The 19,410-nt window shown below is 40.3% G+C and overlaps 1 long non-coding RNA gene across 1 annotated transcript; it reads left to right on the top strand.

The window, feature by feature from the left end:
* Positions 1-6,005: 6,005 nt before the first annotated feature.
* LOC111091168 lies at positions 6,006-8,887 on the top strand. The gene is made up of 6 exons (XR_005373802.1): positions 6,006-6,054; positions 6,288-6,394; positions 6,957-7,007; positions 7,612-7,813; positions 8,364-8,471; positions 8,832-8,887. It is a non-coding gene; the product is annotated as an uncharacterized LOC111091168 (long non-coding RNA).
* The last annotated feature ends 10,523 nt before the right edge of the window (positions 8,888-19,410 follow it).

Raw genomic sequence — 19,410 nt, 5'->3', positions numbered from 1 at the left:
ATGGAATGCGGGAATGCTTGTTCTCTTCTTCCTTAATGTGGTGCATTAAAGGTCCTGCTTTACATAACCAGGAGAGATGACTGGCACCAGAAGGCTCCACTTCAGGTGACTGACTATTCTCTGACTTCACCACCATGCCTCTCTGTAGACATTGTGAGTTATGGTCCAAACTAGATGGAGAATGGCTGCGTGGCAGCTGGATCCTTGTCTGCCCGATTCCCCCACTGTCAGTAAGTTATCTTGAATAAAGCTGTGTAAATGGTGTGGAGTGGTTTGCTTCATTTTTCGGTGTTAAGCTGCCTTCTCAGTTTGGAGGATATTTTACTGACCCTCCTGTGCTTTCCAATACCCTGTCTTTGTATTCCAAATCAAATTGGCTTAAATCTGGTCTGCTGTGCAGTGGGAGGCCCACACTCCTCCAGATTTTAGGTGAGAGGATTGCTTTGGCTTTCTCAGTATATTCTGAGCCCCTGTGCCTGCCATATAGTTCAAGAGATGAGTCTTTCTACAGTCCTACACTTTATCTCCTTTTCCTGTAAGTGTTCTTCTGCTTTCTTCTGGCTCGCATCTCTTGCACATAGAGTTTGTTTGTAGCAGATTGCACTGATGGATTGCGGCCAGGGAGGGTTTTCACATCTCCATGTTGCTTGCTGTTTGCATTTCCTCTCTTTCTGAAGTGGAGGTAGCAAACTTATGGCCAACAAGTTAAATCTGGCCAGAAAACAAAGGCCCTTCTATAGAAGTACTGCTTGGCTGGCCCAGTGTTATACATAAACCTTTTCATTTGTTGCTAGAATTTGAAAATCAGGGGGTTTCAAGTCAAGATTTGGTTTTCTGGCTGCTCTTGAAAAATGAAATATAGGCCATTCTGGGTCCTTATTTCTGCATGATTAGGTGCAGTGGAATATTATTTGTTTCCATAGAGGAGCCTAGCTATCCAGTTCCCCTCACGGCACTGACCTCTTCACTCAGGATCCTACTTGCTTCAAGTGTGGAGGCATTCCGAGGAGAGGGGCTGTTCTTAAAAATGCTTCTCCAGTTATACATCTTGTTTACATCCAAATCCCATAAGATCCACTAAATACTTCCTTTCTGACACATTACCACCCTTGCAGCAATGAACCCATAACTACTCTATCTCCTTAAATAGGAGGGAATGAGTTTATCAGAAAAAGAAAAAAAAAAAAAGGGAAAAACCCATTTTGCTCTGAATTATCTGTTGAAATAACAATTTCTTAATTTTTTCATGCCTTTTTTTTTAATGGGGATAAAATTTCCTGTTTTCCTCATACCTTTTCAGGACAAAGTGCTGTTTTGGATGGAATACAAAGTCAGGTAAATGAAGTTCTTAAAGTACTTAAAGTTTTTTTGTTAAAATGTTTAACGTTGCCAATTTTGATATTCTTTTGGTTCTCTCTAAAGATAATAACATGTTAAATCCTTGCTTGCTGCTTTCAACCAGTTAGCCAAATTTTTTCTCACAGGGAATTTCTTCACATATTTTGAATTTGGGATTTTTTTCTTTCTTCTCTGCAGCCTGATGGTCACACCCTTCACAAAGACAACCAGTCCTTCCTTGGCCATGTTATATCAGGTAGAACCCCTGGCCTCTCTGTTCCATTCTCCTTCGCCTTTGTCCCCATTTCTATAGCACATCTGTCTCCCTTCATTGGATGCAGAACCCGTGAATGCAAGATGTTTTGCTGTTTTGTTCATCATCGCATTCTGGTGTGGTCCTCAGTAGGCTCTCAGTAGGGATTTGTGGAATTGTTGAATCCTGGGCCAAGAATCCTGGGAGAGTTGGTCTTTCCCTGTTTCTGCCATAGAACACACAGTTCTGTCAGGCGGGGCCCCAGCAGGGGACACCCAGCACTTCAGGCTGGGTGATGTGTGGAAAGTTTAAATGAAGTAGGATTGTGGGCAGGGCTGAAGGACATTAATAAGGTAAATGTGAAACTAGCAACAGCTGTACCACCCTTAAGCCTAAAAGAACCAGGAGATAGGAGCCACTCCCAGAATCTAAAGGATAGCTATTTGTAGTCATTTGCTTTACAGGAGTGTGATCTTTGGACAAGGGACTCCGGCAACCTGAAGAAAGGCCCTGGTCACCTGTCTTCTCTGTCAAGTTTATTAAACCCAATGGAATCAGAAGACAAAGGAGCCCACTGACGTGGTCTATCAGGTCAGCCCCTAGGGCATAGAGTCTGGTGCAGAGTGTGGAGAGTAAGTCTGGAAGGACCAATGGAAAGCATCCAGCATAAAAGCTCTCCTGCTATGCTCCTAAAAGAACCATCTTTATCAAGCATAGCTGTAGTTAGCAACTAACAGAGGGAATTATTGGGATGCTGGAAGGGGAGGGGGGCTTGGTTCTAGGTGGAGGTTAGTCAGGAGACAGTTATGTAACCAAAGTCAGAGTGCATAACTACATAGCTGTCCAAAGTCTGTGTAAATAGTAAATTTGGGGGGCAGTCTGTAGAAGCCTAGGGGTAAGAGTGAACAGAGGGACCCAGAACCTGGAAACCACCAACAGCATGGAGTTCACAGGGCATAGGACCCCACAGGCTTTTCCAGCCACGAAACTGCTCCTGAGCTGATGGCTGTGCAGCTTTGTTGGCCACTGCCTTGTCTCCATCCTCAGTCAGAATGAGATTTTCTGATCTGTTGCAGCTAAAAGGTAGAGTTGTGAACATGAAGGTGGGTGGGGCTAGCAAATATGTTTCTGACTGGAAATCTGTTGAGAAAAAAGGATGTTCTCTTTTGTGGAAAGGGTGCTGAGTATTCACATGAAAGGACCTTCCTTTGATTGAGAACTGAGTTTGGTCCTCTTTGTCCACTGCTTTTATCTTGTCAACTCTTAAGTCACTTTTTTCTCTTAATAACATTCTCAGACCTGTGCCTATTTCCCCTTCTCACAACTGAATCAATTGTTTCTTCATCTTTGATGCCTTTGCTCTTGGCATATTCCTATGTTAGGGCACTTTTCATATTGTCATACAACAGGTTGTTAGTTGATTCACTTCCTCTGCTTTATAGTCACACACGTGTCTGTTCCCACACACACTAATGTGGGGCTTTGTTCATCTTCATATTTCCACACATAGTGTCTTATACATGGTAAGAAGCCAATACATGTTTGTGGCATGAATAAATGACTAAATAGAGTTGGCCTACTTAGGCTTGCCTCCCTCTGTGTCCACCATGTTCTAGTTCTTACCTGTTGTGAAAGCTTACCTGCATGTTTCATTGATTCTTCAAGGTCCTGCTAGATGACTGGCTAATTTGAAATTCCAAATAAAGACAATGCAAGAGTGTGTACAAATGAGTTATGTTACCTTGTGCTGGAAGTTTCGTAGACAAGTGTCTTCATTTCTTGATCCAAATGGAGTGATTTCCACATGTGCGCTCTTCAGCAATCCGGTTGTTGGGTAGTGTTTCAGGTCAAATGCACTTTTTGTGACATTCCACAATTAGCTGCTCACCTTGTGTGATTATAGCATAGGCTTGATTTTACTCCCCCTCCATCCACCCATCTTCTCTTTTCTTTAAGCTTTCTTATCACTTCAACATCTCCCAAACCACAGCAGGTGCCTAGGACGTGGTAGTTTTGTACGGAGCTTCTTTCCTTGTGCTTGGGTGGATGGAGGCTGTAGTCTCAATGCTCCTGAAAACCTTGGGAAGGGTCTTCTGGCCTCTCCAAAGGTGGTGTGAGAGAGATCAGTGGGTATTTGTGCATGTGTATTAAGCGTAAGCTACGTGTGTTCTAAAATTCTGAATGTGACTGAAGAAGCGACCTCAGTATATGGAGAGCAAAATGAATGAAGTTAATGCTTTCCTTTCTAAAATGGTATCAACTTTAGAGTCTATTTGAATCAGATTCATTTTGCAGATGTTTATGCTCACCCAATTAACCAGAATTCTACTGCCTGACAGCTGATACTTCAGAATTTGCTGATTCGGAGACAGCTTATGGCTACAGACATTTCAACCCACTCGCTGTGTACAACCGTTAGCTCCTTTGCTCAGGTGTAATCCCTCACAGGAGCTATCAGCCCTACACGTGCTATATTTTTGACAAGCCATTTTTGTGCATACAGGATTAAATTATTTCACAGGGGAAAGAAAGGAACTAAAGATAGGAACATTGAAGTCTTCAGGAAAGGGGAAAACAAGGTCATAGCCACTGCCTTTCCCCTCCAATATGCTAAGGGAATCCCTATAAGTTTGCTGGTTTGGAAAAATGACTCTAATGTATCAGATCATTTTCCTAAAACTGTCTTGTTCAAAGATCATAGGCCTAAGGGTTTGAGCCAAAAGGAGAGCAATATAGCATCTGGCCTCTGGAAGATTCTGACATAGTTGACATCCTCCTCTGGTTCTCACAGCACCTTATTTGCTGAAGCACCTAGCCTGTTTATTTCTTGTTTCAGTTATCAGTTATATCCTCCAAATGCCAGGTTTCTTGATGATAGTGATTTGATTCCTTTCATTACTATGATTAACTATGGTAACTGTGTCTGCTGCATAGCAGATACTCAACATCCTTAGCTATGAGGGCAGTGATGAAATGTGTAGGTCAGGGTACTGACAAACTAGCACTCTTAAGATGCTCTTGTAATACAAAGAAAAGAGGGATAAAAGACATAGTGCCAGCACAGTGGAGAGAAATACCACAGGAGAAGGGGAGTCTGGGCTGCTTAAGGGTTTGCATGTGAGGGAACTGGTGTGTGGCTGAGGCCAGTAGACACTGGTAGGACATGCTGGGGTGGTGTCATACTTCAAAAACTTGTTGAACATGGGAGGATACAGCAGAGCAAGCTGCAACCCTAACCTAAGTTGAGAGTATCCCTTTGTGTATAGAACATGGCTGTGCTCAAAAGCATCATCAGGGCAAATCACCATTGATCTTGGGACCAGAGTTCAGTCTGTCCATATTCAAGATGATGGTGGGCAAATGGAAACGTAAAACTATCTCCATGTTTGACACTGGAAGTCACATTGAGTGAAAAAGGCTGGGTTTGAAAAAGGCTCCAGGATCTCAAGGAATTATAGTAATGTTTTAGGAAGGAGTGTCTGGACTTCCTACAGGTAAGAACAGGTTGGTGCTCCAGCGATTAATTAGAAAAAACAAATAAACAAACAAACAAACAAAAAAGCTTTTCTGTCTCCTCGTTGATGGTAGCCAGATATAAAATTTGATACATAAAGTCTGAAGTATCTATGGAACATGAAGGGGGAAGTTCCAGAAGGCAGATAGAACTATGGGCCTAAAATATAGAAGAGGTTGGGGATGGAAATACAAGTATGGAAATCATCAGTATATAGATAAGACTGTCCTACATTCAGCTTCATGTTCTAGTACCTATATACTAGGGGTGAAGATTAGTATTTGTTAAATGAACAAATTGATGAGTAAATGAATGAGTCAAGTTCTAACTACAAAGTAGCATAATTAATCTTGGGATTGAGAGGTTTGAACCTCCACTTATAAAACAGTCACAGAGATAAAAAGCACATCACAGGAAATATAATCAATAATATTGTATTAACGTCGTATGATGACAGATAGTGACTATGCTTATGATGGTGAGCACTGGGTACTCTAGAGAACTGTTGAATCACTATATTGTACACCTGAAACTAATATAACATAGTATGTCAACTATACCTCAATTTAAAAGGGAAAGCAAATATACTGGTGTATTCACAGCCAGAATTTTGTCTAAAGTAATCATCTTGGATTTATTCCCATAGAATCTTTATTTCCCAGGGCAGTTTCAAGCTCCCGTAGGAATTAATTGTATTCAGAGCACATGCTTTAACTTATCTTCACTGTTGGTGACTTACCTTTTGAGAGTGAGTGTGAATTCTGGCAACAACTGAAGGTAGTTCATAGCCACATTTGGTGAATGATATGTGGAATAGGAGAGATAACACAGTTTTGGTCATTAACAGTTTTAAATTTTAAAGTAATAGAACTTAAGTTCTAATTCTGAAGTCAGTTAGAAAAATAACAGCCCTAACAGGTTTAAGCCTCAAATCACAGCCCCCTCAGTGGTGATTATGTTAAAGTCCAGTGTTGTATTGATTTTAGTACAAAAACCTAAAATATATATATATATATTTATGATATATATGTTAATATGATATATGATACATATTTGTGTATTTTAAAATTATTTTTAAATATCAAGTTTAGGTCTTTAGTGTGGGCTGAAAGTATTTTTTTCTTAACTTCTTGTTCTTCCTCATTGGAATTCACCTTTTCTTCTTTCCCCTAATCCATTTAGCATTCCTTGGGTCATATTAGCTGTGGTGTTTAAAATGTCCTCTGAGTAGAGACAAGCACTGCTAACAATAGGCCAACTCTGAGAAGCAATATATGGCAGGAGATGTGGTTAGTACCTCACCAAACTTTGACTCTTCTTTTATCACATTATCTAAGCCCTGACTGGATCTGGCTGGGATGGGACTCAGGCTTTGGTTGGATAGATTCTGTGCCATTAAATTTTTTAAAAAGATACATTCATTTATTTTACTGAGAGAGAGAGAGGGAGAGAGAAAAAGAGAGAGAGAGAGAGAGAGAGAGAGAAGCACAGGAGCAGACGGAGAGAGAGTCTTAAGCAGATTGCATGCTGAGTGTTATGTCTGAGGAGGGGCTCGATCTTATGACTCTGATATCATGACCTAAGCCAAGACCGAGAGTCGGTCACTTAACTGACTACACCACCCAGGCACCCCATGTACCATTACATTTTTGTTGAGAGGATCTGACTTCAATAATGGAGGATGGTAGGAAAAAAAACCAGGGTTGGTGGTATACTCTGTGACTTGTGTTTGAGTTCTGCCAATATTAATAATGCCTCCACTCTGACTACTACTCATGTTGTTGCTATTGTTAATACTACTTCTGTATTTTAGATTTGCACAAAAATATTTATATACTTTGTCTCAATTAGTCTTCACAATAGACCTGTGAGATAGGAGGACATCAATGAACCCATTTCCAGGTAAGTAAACAGAGCACAAACTAAACTGTCAAATATTCAATCAAGAATGATTTTGTCAAGTCACTTTAGGTCTTGGGGCTGGGGGCTCTGAAATTTGCTTATATTATAAATGTTACGCATTGTTGTTTTAACAGGGTACAATAGATCATTATGCATCAGAGTATAGTTCTGCATTTTATGAGTTCCCCAGAAATGGGGGAACATGGTGAAATATTCCCCCATGGTCAGGGTTCTAATATGTGCATCAAGCAAGTCACATAAAATTAAATACTTAAGGAAAAAATAAAGTCATGAAAGTGTTTATTTTGAGCATATTTTAGTCTTACCAATTTTCCCTCCAGACTGGGTACAGCCATTACTCTTATCTGGGAAGTTGCTATGGAAACCAATTTGTACTGTTCTCCTTTTGCCATAGTATTTTTCTCAGGCACGCTCTATCTCTCAAGAATCTTAACAGCAGTGAAACAGACATTAAACCCCAGAGGATTAAAAAATAGGATTTGTATTTCTTCTCTCTACCTTCACCCTCCTCCCTTCAAAGGCATTGCTATTGACAAATTGGTAGCTCACAAATTCCACTAACAATGGTCTATTTTCCACGCAGACGGATGCTGACAGAGGAGCTGCCCTGCTGATGATGGGAGGGCTGTGGCTGCCAGTCTGCACATCTCCTGCTGACTACAGTTCCACCTGCAAGTGGACACAGGTGCTCTGTCCTGGTTTGAAGGATGAGAGACACTCATCGCATATGGAGGAACATAAGAAACACAGAATTATCGTTCATCAGCATCAAAATGATCAAGCAGGTGACAGAAATGGGCATGAGAAAGAGGTTTATTTTACTTTGTATATTTTTATTGGAGTTCAATTTGCCAACATATGGCATAACACCCAGTGCTCATCCCATCAAGTGCCCCCTTCAGTGCCCATCACCCAGCCACCCCATCCTCCCGCCCACCGGTTTATTTTATTTTTAAAGTTCTGAATCCATTGACCAATTAGGCATTGGAGAAATATGGGAAGATTCTGGAAGCACTGTATTTATGGGGTTCTTAATCTTGTAGGTGAATTTTCATTATGGTCTGATGAGAGACTGTCACATCGAGTCTGTCCATCATAGGCTGATGGGGATTCTATACAAGTGCTCTTGTTACATTACCTCAAACATTAGTTATCTAAACTGGCCATCATTTGTTTTGCTCACCAAATTGTACATCAGAAATTTAAGGTATTACTGACTTAGAAGTTCTCGGTGGGGATCTTTCATATGGTCGTAGTCAGAGGGTGGCTGGGGCTGCTGTCATCTGAAGGCTTACCTGGGCTGGATGTCCCAAAGAGCCTTTAATGTTCCTCCAGCCACAGCTGTTGATTGAAGACCTACACGTAACTTCTCCAGAATGCTGGTTTCAGGAAAGTTGGATTTCTTGCATGATGGCCACCTTCTACCTTACACCTTACTAGCAGGTATAAGTTGCGTGGCCTTTAACGATCCAGCCTGAGAAGTCTGAGAGCATCATACTCCATTTGTTGAAGCAATTATAAGCCTGCAAAGACACAAGGATAGAGAGACATAGACCCTAACTCTCTCAGAGATTTTATTAATTTATTTGAGAGAGCACACAAGCAGTGGGAGAGGCAGAGAGAGAGGGAGAAGCACCCCTGGGACCCTGATGCAGAGCGGGGCTTGATCCCAGGGCCCTGAGATCATGAACTGAGCTGAAGTCTGATGCTTAACTAACTGAGCTACCCAGGTGCCCTTACCCTAACACTTGATGTGAATGCTATAAAAGAGTTTGTGGTCATTTATTTTTTTATTTTTTAAAGATTTTATTTTCACAAGAGACAGGCAGAGGGAGAAGCAGACTCCCCTGGAGGAGCCTGATGCGGGACTCATCCCAGGACTCAAGGATCATGTCCTGAGCCCAAGGCAGACACTCAACCACTGAGCCACCAAGGCATCCCAAGTTTGTGGTCATTTAAACAAACCTTTCAAATAAAGGATTTTGGTGTGTTTTTTGTTTGTTTGTGTTTTTTTTTTGGAAAACTGATGAAGACTTCAAGTACCAAACTTTTTAAGGTGAACTCTTTCTTGAGAACTCAGGATCTCCTTTAAGAGCATCCACTCATGTGTGGCAATAAGTCTTATCTCCAGAGCATATTGAATAAAATAAGATTTTAAAAATACCACACTAATTTTTGCTCTGTTTCAAGTGTTTTATATGTTTTACCTCAGTTAATTTCTATAATAATTCAATGGTAGGCGTTAGCTGCATTTTAAAGGTAAGGAAACTGAGGCTCTGAGACAAATTGCCCAAAGACACACAGCTAATGAGCTTCAGAAGTGGGTGATGAATTCTACAGTGCTAGATCACAAAACACAGATTTTCTGTGGGAGAATGGGGGTGCCATTTTCAAATTCTTTTTGAAGAAGATAGGGACTCTCTCAGGCCCAGCCCCTTCTTCCTACGCTCCTTTTCTGTCTGAAGATAGCCACTTTCCTCTCTTCAGTGGTGAAGGCATCCCTTCTCCTTTGCTTTGGAATTCTTTTTGGTTAGCAGAGATATCTGTCTCCTTCACTTTCCCTCTACCTTTTACTGCTGCCTCAAAGACAGACTCAGAAACTTTTTTTTTGAGTTTACTGCCAATCATCATAGAAAAGATGGGCAAAAGACAATGGCAGTTTCACTAAGGAAATCACAAGCCTAACATAGTCCACATAGTTTTGGTTTCTGACTTAAAGTTCTTGACCACTTTGTGCCATAACTGATCAGTCTGAGGCTCCCTACCCTTGCTTATCAACAAGGCTATGTTTCTACTCATACTCAGAGACTGGCTTCCAGCCTGTGCCTTCCCAGGCTATTACCAAAAATCCTTGCTGGTGCTGTCTCATGGGACCTTTGGAATAGGTCACTGCTGGCTTTTGCTTTCCATTCTAGCCTCCTCATTGTGCGGCTTGGCTTCTGCTATCACCACCAACTTGTTTCAGAGAGGGGGCAGTGGGCAGGGAGAGGCTATTTCTTTCCCTGTTACCACCATTTTCGAAGCAAGGGACAGAACTTTCTCTGGATTCTTCACAGCACAGCCAAGGCAGCCTACTTTTAATAATAATAAGTTAAAGGTTTAGGTAACCTAGAAGGGTCACATACCTCAGTAATAACTGGGAGCTCTTATGAGAGCACTCTCAGAGGGTCCATAAACAGACACTACCTTTCACACCTTCCTTGGCCTGCCTGCTAGCCTGCCTCCCATGTCAGGCGCCAGCTGCCCCATTCAGTGGGAATGTTCTATGGTGTCTGTACCTTAAAGCTCTGGTCCCAACAGCCCTAAGGACCAGAGAGCAGAAGATTTCCCTTTGTTGAGTCTCAGTCTCACTCCAGGGGTTTTCATTTTATCCCCATTGTATTGACTTCTTTCAAGAAAGACTGATGATAGGAATATTTACTTCCTTTAGGGGAAATCTAATTCCAGTCCATGGTGTCCTTTCTGGCTTCTCATCACCTTTTTCTTGGCCTACTTCTAAGGTTTGGAGAGAAGCAGGTTGGGGAATAGAGGTACCCTCATGACTAAGGTTATTGAAAAAAAGAATATGCCTCCATGGGGCCATCACTTGCCTCCAGGCTACACAAAGAGAGCTAGGATGTCAGGGGAAAGAAGCAGTCAGCATGTCCCATATGTTGTCCGCATTTTGACTGGGGAAAAGATGAGATGGGGCAGGGGTGAATTCCTCCCCTTACGCCAAATTTGAGAAAATGGATTAGAGAGATTGCTGTAACTCCCTTGGAATTGAGGATATAAAAACAGGCATCTGACTTATACCCTTAAAGCTTACAGTTGATTTCTATAGAGTGAATGTCAAGATGACCTTGGAAACACTCTGCAGTCTGATGGGGCAAGGATGTGTACATATATGCTTCCTGTGGGCCTATTGTGGATTTTTGGAAAGGGATACAGGCACCATTTTTTTTTTTTTTTAATAAAGGTTTCTACTCAAGACTCAAGGGGACCATCTGGGGAGGTGAGGTAATCCCCTATAAAAGGAAGAACTATAGAGAGCTGAGGGAATCATCAGAAGTGGATGGACAGAAGAATAATCACTCATGGCAGAGGCACTGCAAGTGGGAGGCCCCCAAGCCCCCAGTATGGAACTGGTTCTCTGAATGTCTTTTGAGAGATTTGGCACTTTTGCAATGTGATACTTCTGGAAGGCTCAAGGCTCATCACTACTGTGCGAACCATCTGGGACTGGGCTTTCTTCCTTTTCCCTCAAGCCCAGGCCCACACAGGAGTGGCCCAAAATCTTTGGTAATGAGTAAGGAAGGAGGTGATGGGAAAGAATAGCAAACTTCTTAAGAAGTCTCCCCTCTGTACCGGTGGTTTCTAAGTCTGGAGATGGGGGCAAGGCAATTAGGGAGGCAAGAAGTTCTTAACAAAATGAAAAACAGAAAATTGAATATTGCACTAAAGAAAAAGCTTTAAAAATGATACCAAGGTGACCATTTTTAATTCCAAAAAGAATGAAACTAGTAATTTCCTGGGTGTGTCTTAAAAAGCTACAGAATCTCAAATTCAGCAATGTATAAAAAGTTATACACTGCAACCAAGTGAAATTTATTCTAGGTGTGCAAGACTAGCTCAATACTTGAAACTGAACATCAATTATTGTAATCTACTATATCAACAGACTAAAAAGAAAAAATATGATCATAGCAATTGATGCAGAAGAAGTATTTCACAAAATCCACCATGTATTCATCATAAAAACTCATAGCAAACTAGGAGTACAGAGGAACTTTCTCAACTTGATTAAAATCTCAGCTAACATCATATTTAATGGGGAGAAACTGGATGATTTCTCCCTAAAATTGGGAACAAGAAAACAATGTCCCTTCTCACCACTCCTATTCAGCATCATACAGGAAGCCATAGTTGGTGAATTAAGACAAGAGAAAAAAATAAAAGGTATAAAGATTGAGAAGAAGGAAATCAAACCACTCGGCTCATGGTTGGCATGATTGTCCATGTAGGAAATCCCAAAGAGTCAACAAAATCTCCAGGAACTAGTAAACAATTACATCAAGAGTGAGAAAATACACAGTTAACATACAAAGGTCATTTGGCTTTCCTAATATGTCAGCAATGAACAATTGGAATTTCAAATTAAAAACACAATGCAATTTGCATTCATGTCAAAAAAGGAAATAGGTATAAATCATGACAAAATATATTCAAAACATGCAGAAAACAAAACTCCAATAAAAATCCCCAAAGATCTAAATAAGTATTCTGTGCTTGTGGACTGGAAGATTCATTATTAAGATGCAGATTCTTCCCAAATTTATCTACAGATTCAATACAATTTCAGTCAAAATCCCAGAAAGATATTTTGTGAATATTGACAAACTGATTCTAAGTTTATATGGAAAGGTAAAAGACCCCAAATAGCTGACATAACACTAATGATCAAAATTGAAAGACTGACAGTATTTGACTTCAAGATTCACTATAAAGCTACATTAATCAAGAAAGCATAGTATTAGAGGAAGACTAGACATATAGATCAGTGGAAAAAGAACAGAAAGCCCTGAGGAGACCCATACAAATATAGTCAACTGATGTTTGATAAAGGAGTAAAGGCAGGGGATCCCTGGGTGGCTCAGTGGTTTAGCGCCTGCCTTTGGCCCCAGGGCGTGATCCTGGAGTCCCAGGATCGAGTCCCGCGTCAGGCTCCTGGCATGGAGCCTGCTTCTCCCTCCTCCTGTGTCTCTGCGTCTCTCTCTCTCTCTCTGTCTATCATAAATAATAAATATTGTTAAAAAAATTTAAAAAAAGGAGTAAAGTCAATTCAACAGAGAAAGGAAGGACTTTTTTGAGAAATGATGCTAGAAAAATTAGACAACCATGTGCCCAATAAATAAATAAATAAATCTAGATATATAGACCTTATACCTTTCACAAGAAAATATGAGCGACATTGGGCTTGGTAATAATTTTTTACATATGATATCAAAAGCATGATACATGAAAGAAACAAATGTTAGCTTTTGTTAAAAGGCAACCTTTGTTCTGAGACATTGTTAAGAGAAGGACGAGGCAAGTCACAAACTGGGAGAGAAGGAAGAGGCAAGTCACAAACTGGGAGAAAATGTTTACAAAATATTTATCTGAGAATGGACTTGTATCTAAAGTATATAAAGAATTCCATTGCTCAACATAATTTTTTATTAGGGAAGTATGGATTAAAACAATGAGATGCCACCACACAACTGTTAGAATTATTAGAATCCAGAAAACCAAAAATACCAAATGCTGATGAGGGTGTAGAACAACAAGAACTCTTATTCATTGCTGGTGGGAATGTAAAATGGTGCATTCACTTTGGAAGGTAGTTTTGCAGCTTCTTACAAAGCTAAACATAGTTTTACTATATGATCTAGCAGTCATGCTCCTAGATATTTATGCAATTGAGTTGAAAACTGCATGCAAATATTTATGGCATCTTTATTTACAATATCCAAAAACTGAAAGGAACTAAGAGGTCCTTCAGCATTTGAGTGGAGAGGGGGTTCCTGGGTGGCTCAGTTGTTAAGTATCTGCCTTCAGCTCAGGTCATGATCCTGGGGTCCTAGGGTCAAGTCCCATGTTGGGTTCCCTGCTCAGTGTGGTGCCTGCTTCTCCCTCTCCCTCTGCCCCTCCTCCCTGCACATGCTTTTTCTCACTATCTCTGTCTTTCTCAAATAAATAAATTAAATCTTAAAAAAAAAAAAACAACAACAGTTGAATGGAGAAATATACTATGGAACATTTCTAAAATGCAATATTATTCCATGATAATAAATGATCTATCAAGTGACAAAAAAATATGGGGAAATCTTAATTGAATATTGATAAGTGAAAGACGCCAGTCTGAAAAGACTGTATGATTCCAACTGTATGATTCCAACTGTATGATTCCAACTGTATGATTCCAACTGTTTGATTCCAACTGTATGATTCCAACTGTATGATTCCAACTGTATGATTCCAACTGTTTGAAACATGGGAAAAGGCAAAATGATAGAGATTGTAAAAAGATTCATGATTGCCAGAGGGAAGTGGGGGAAGTGAAGTATAGGGCATTTATGGGAACTGAAATATTCGGTATGATTCTGGAATTTTGGATGTAACATTATGCATATGTCAAAATCCATAAAAATTTATAGCACAAAATGAAGCTTAATGCACATCAATTAAAAACTAGTTTAGGAAATCAGTGGATTCTAGTAATAAAAGAATATAATTGCATTAGAAATATACAAAACAGTCCAATGAAAGGGATGAAGGAAAAGATATTGACCTAAATAACTCTGGAAATTAATGGAAATCTGTCGATTAAAGACAAAGGAACTGCAAAGAAGAGATATAATGTAGTTGATAAAGTTATTTTCCACAAGGGGGAGTTGTATACTGCTATACAACTATACTGGAATTGAACAATTAAGTAAATGGATGGTGGCTAGTGGGATCAAGATTTCTCACTGTTAGAGTGGAAATTTACAGATAAGCAAGGGCAGGAACTTAGAATGGTCCATGTGGGGTGGTCAAAAGGTATGGACTTCTAGTTATAAAATAAATAAATCCATGATGTGCCTGGGTGGCTCAGTCAGTTGAGTGTCTGACTATTGAATTCAGCTTAGGTCTCTCAGAGTCATGAGATCGAGCGCCATGTAGGGCTCTGTGCTGGACATGGAGCCCACTTAAGATTCTCTCTCCCCTCTCTCTCTGCCTTCTTCCTAAGATAAATACATAAAGAAAGAATTAAAAAACAAATAGCTCCTTGGATGTGACATACAGCATGGTGGTTGTAGTTAACAATACTGTATAGTATGTTTGAAAGTTGCTAAGAGAGTAGATCTTAAAAGTTCTCACCACAGGAGAAAAAAAAGACAACTATGTATGGTAATAGATGTTTACCAGATTTATTGTGATCAGTTCACAACGTACACAAATATTTAATCATTATGTTGTACACATGAAATTATGATAATGTTAAATGTCCATTATGCCTCAATTTAAAAATTTAAAAGAATAATCCATGTAAGTATAAATAATAGTGAAAGGGAATAGAGGGGAAGGGAGAAGAAATGGGTAGGAAATATCAGAAAGGGAGACAGAGCATGGAAGACTCCTAACTCTGGGAAACGAACTAGGGGTGGTGGAAGGGGAGGAGGGCGGGGGGTGGGACTGGGTGGCGGGCACTGAAGGGGGCACTTGACGGGATGAGCACTGGGTGTTATTCTGTATGTTGGCAAATTGAACACCAATAAAAAATAAATTTATTATTAAAAAAAGAATAATCCATGTAGACTAGAATTGAAGACATCAGTGAGAACTAATGTTTGACTTAATGTAGATATAAGTGGCTACATATAGAAAAGTGTATAGATAGTAGTATGCACACATGTATTTCTTTGCCCACTGAGAAGTTCTAGAAGTAATGACACCACAGTAACTATGAGCAAACCTAGTACCAAGATCTTGGTTTCTCTCTGATTTTTTTTTTCAGATTTTATGTATTTATTTGAGGGGAGGACAAGAAAGAGAGAGAGCATGAGCGGGGGACAGGGGAAGGGAACAGGAGGAGAGGGAGAAGCAGGCTCCCCACTGAGCAGGGAGCCAAATGCTGAGCTTAATCCCAGGACCCTGAGATCATGATCTGACCTGAAGGCAGACACTTAATTGACTGAGCCACCCAGGTGCCTCCAGATCATGGTTTCTAATATCATTCTCTAATAAGAAGTGCCAGGACTCCTTGGAGAGAGAAATGGCTGATTCTAGGACTGGGACAGTAAATATATAAGACGAACCTGGGCCATCTTGTTCCAGAAAGTAAGGAAATACACAAACAAAAAACAAAACGAAAAGATAACTCACTGGCGGGGTATGTTAAAGGGACATAGAAGTGAACTGAAAAAGTTCCTAATGGCCAAAGCTGGAAAAATTTTTGTAACAAAATAAAGCAATACTGGATTATAACCCAAAGTATGTATATATCTGTGTCTATATCTATATGTCCATGGGCCCAAATTACATTGAATGCATTAATAAACTGGGGGAAGAAATCATTCTCCTATGCAGAATTTCAAGTAAATTATGTAGCTATTCCAGCCTCTAGGAGCATAATTCCCCAATCCTTAAATGTGGGCTATGCATAAATGAGTTCCTTCTACAGAGTACAGTATGGAAAGAGAAAAAAAGAGTAATTTTACAATGCAGAAACCTGACACAAAGCACCTCAGCCAGGTGAGGGTTAACATCAACAGTCATAAATCATGTTGAGAATATATACCCTTGATGTGATGTATTGAAAATGGCACTTTACTTCCTCTCCCGAATCCATAACCTCCCAGTCCTAATCATGAGAAAATATCATATAGGGGATATTGTATGTATCATATAGGGGATATGTCCCATAGGGGACATCCTACAAAATCCCTGATTGTATTTCAAAACTCAGTCATCAAAAAACAAACAAAAACAAAACAAAACAAAACAAAACAAAAAACCAAAAAAGGAAAATCTGAGAAACTCTAAAGCCCACATTAGGGAGAGTAATCTCCTTATTAAATGTCAATCTATCCATTTAAATGTCAGTGGCATCTAAAAAAATAACCTGAAATGGAAAGAAACATCCAGAATAATGTCTGACCAAACATCTGGGAACCCTGTGGTTCAGTCAAGTGGACACATAAAAATAACCATCCTAACTATCTTCTCACACACATCTTTGTTCTGAGCATCAAATACGATAATGCATGTTGTGGCACTTTGTAAAAGCATGAAGTGCTTAGCTATTGGTTTTGAATGATCATTCAGAATAATAGACAACTACTTAATTTGCAATCCAAAACCTTTTTTCGTTGATGTGTCTTAGGGATTTTAGATATTTCTATTTAATCACCTTTTTGTTGGTTGCTGTCTCATATTATCTTCCCGTATCTTGTGTGTAAAGAGTAGTCTGATGAACCCATGAATCACAAAGCCTTTGGCCTTCCCTGCCCTATGTGATTGCCAAGATCTCTCCTGTCCATGCAGTTCATGGACTTCGTTCCTAGTCACCCTCAGATTCCCTTTGCTCCCAGTCCATTTCAGATTTATTTCCTGTGGGCCAGTCTCTAATGAGTGCCTTCCTATATTTTAGAAGTCTCCTCATGATTTGAATACCCACATTTGCTCTTTTTAATTTGGCAGATCTATTTTGTCCTTTTCCTATAGATTTTTCAAATCCCTGCAAAGAGGGAAGAATGCAAAAAGGAAGAAAAGGGAACATCTGATCATTTGACCTCCCAGTCATGATGGGGCAGTGATGCTGGGTGTACTGCCCCCCTTCCCCGCCATACTCTCAGGCTCCCTAGGGATCCCATAACCCTACATCCATAGCAATCCTGCTGAGGTCATGGCTGGATGCACAAATGAGAGAGCTGCTCTGCTTCCAAGTCAGAAGTCTACCCATATCTGGTACCATTACAAAATAATTTCCTTCCCACTGGCTGCTCTGTTTTTCAAGTAGGAAAAAGTTGTCACCCCAAACAACTGACATTTGTGAGTCTTTCTCTCAGACTGCGTTCTTAAGAATGTTCCCATTCTAGCTTCATTTGGGTCTCAGCAGGATCCTGGAACTAATGGTCTGACACTGAAGAGTAGCAGCATAACTAACGCTGGCGTCTAATCAGTGGCCGGCTTCCCCTGTAGCTGTGCCTCCAAGTCTTTGCTTTAAGCTTGGGAGTCAGGCTCACTTTAGACCTCGGCCGGCTGCTCATGTCTTTCCTAGCAGCTGCTAAGCGTGCAAATGAGACTCTTTCATGAAAATAGTTCCGTGGCTATTATAGGCCGCTGCTCTTATCACAGAGAGGAAATGCTTATCTCTGAGTCTTACATAATTCAAATGAGAGGGCTGCATAATGTGGCTCTCTCCTTTAAATTACAGGGAATCAGTGGTCTGCCCTTCAGAAAGGTCCTCTCCCTCTGCCTGAATGAAAATGATTCAAAGTGGGGAATGTCTACTGATGCTTGTCACTAACAGGACTCTCGGCTCCTTACCAGGCAGGGCGGCCAGCAGGAGCCTCAGACATTTCAGATATTTCTGCCCCTTGAGATCTCCTTGAGGTTCCTACATTAATTAGCCTATTGCTTACATTCTCATCAGACAAATATCAAGGAGAAACTTTCATAAAAGGAGGGACTTGGAACTATCTCCAATGATTGAGAAAATTAGACCGAAATGCTTCCTGTTATCACTTGCAGATGAACTGGACTCTTTATGCAAAGAATATTACAAGAATGGCTTCTTTTCTGCAGTATTTCTCAGCCTGAAGGCTGGATATCAATTTTCAGGGATTTGAAAAATCTATGATTGTGGCTAGTTTGCTGCCTTGTTTTTTTTTTTTTTTTCCTACTGTGCCTTCTGGAAGGATCATGACTTACACAGTTGTCAGGAAGTTCCAGGTTACTCCAAGTGTTTTATGTCTGAATATTGGTTTAAAAGCCAGTTACTAGTTATGTTTGGGTGTGGGGGAGATGGGAATACCAAAATTTAATAATTTTCAATTCACTACTGCAAGTCTGTGTGTAGAATGTCACTGTTGGTGACTACCCATTTCTAGGAGCATCTCAGGGATGTGTATGAGGCTATCTCTCTAGGAGAAGAGCTCTGGGGAGGAGGAGGAAAAAACGAAATTTATGTGAAACCGTGAGTGGCAAATGCATTTTTAAAAATTGAGATATAATTGATATATACTTGTTTCAGGTATACAGTATAATGATTTGATATTTGTATATTGCAAAATGATCACCACAATGTCTAGTCTACATACATAACCACAAAGTTACACATTTTTTATTTTCTTGTGATGAGAGCTTTTAAGATATAATCTCTTAATCATATGCTTTCTTTGAGTTCTTTTCTCAGGGCGCATCTTGTTGTAGTTGGTGATATGATCCTGCTGTTGGAAAGGTGAACAGGAGCTGGTATGGGGTCTGAGCAAGCAGGCACTGAGTAAGATCCTGAGGCTGGCCTCTGCCTCTAGTCTAGGTGAATGGGCCCCTCCTCAGGCCTCAAGTGCCTGGTGTCTAGGGAGCTTGCCAGGTAGAAATTGTGCCAAGCTTTGTCCCCAAAGCCTTTGCTACTGTTTACACAGCAGGGGTTTGCCAATAATGCTTTAGGTTTTTACAAACAAGTTGTCTCTGGCCGTGGCAGGTGAACAAATAAAAGCTTAGAAATAACAGGATTGTGGGCCTCAACCAGTAAAGGCTTACCATTTAATATCCTCTAATAAAATGCCATATATTTACCAAGGTATGGGGTAAGGTTTTTTATGCTCAGGTATAAAGTGTGGGTAAATTCACATTTACCATGTGACCCTCACAC

The sequence above is a fragment of the Canis lupus genome, chromosome 19 (genome assembly GCF_011100685.1).
Source record: "Canis lupus familiaris isolate Mischka breed German Shepherd chromosome 19, alternate assembly UU_Cfam_GSD_1.0, whole genome shotgun sequence".
Taxonomy (NCBI): Eukaryota; Metazoa; Chordata; class Mammalia; order Carnivora; family Canidae; genus Canis; species Canis lupus.
The sequence above is the reverse complement of the archived record's forward strand: the minus strand, read 5'-3'. Positions and strand labels throughout refer to the sequence as shown.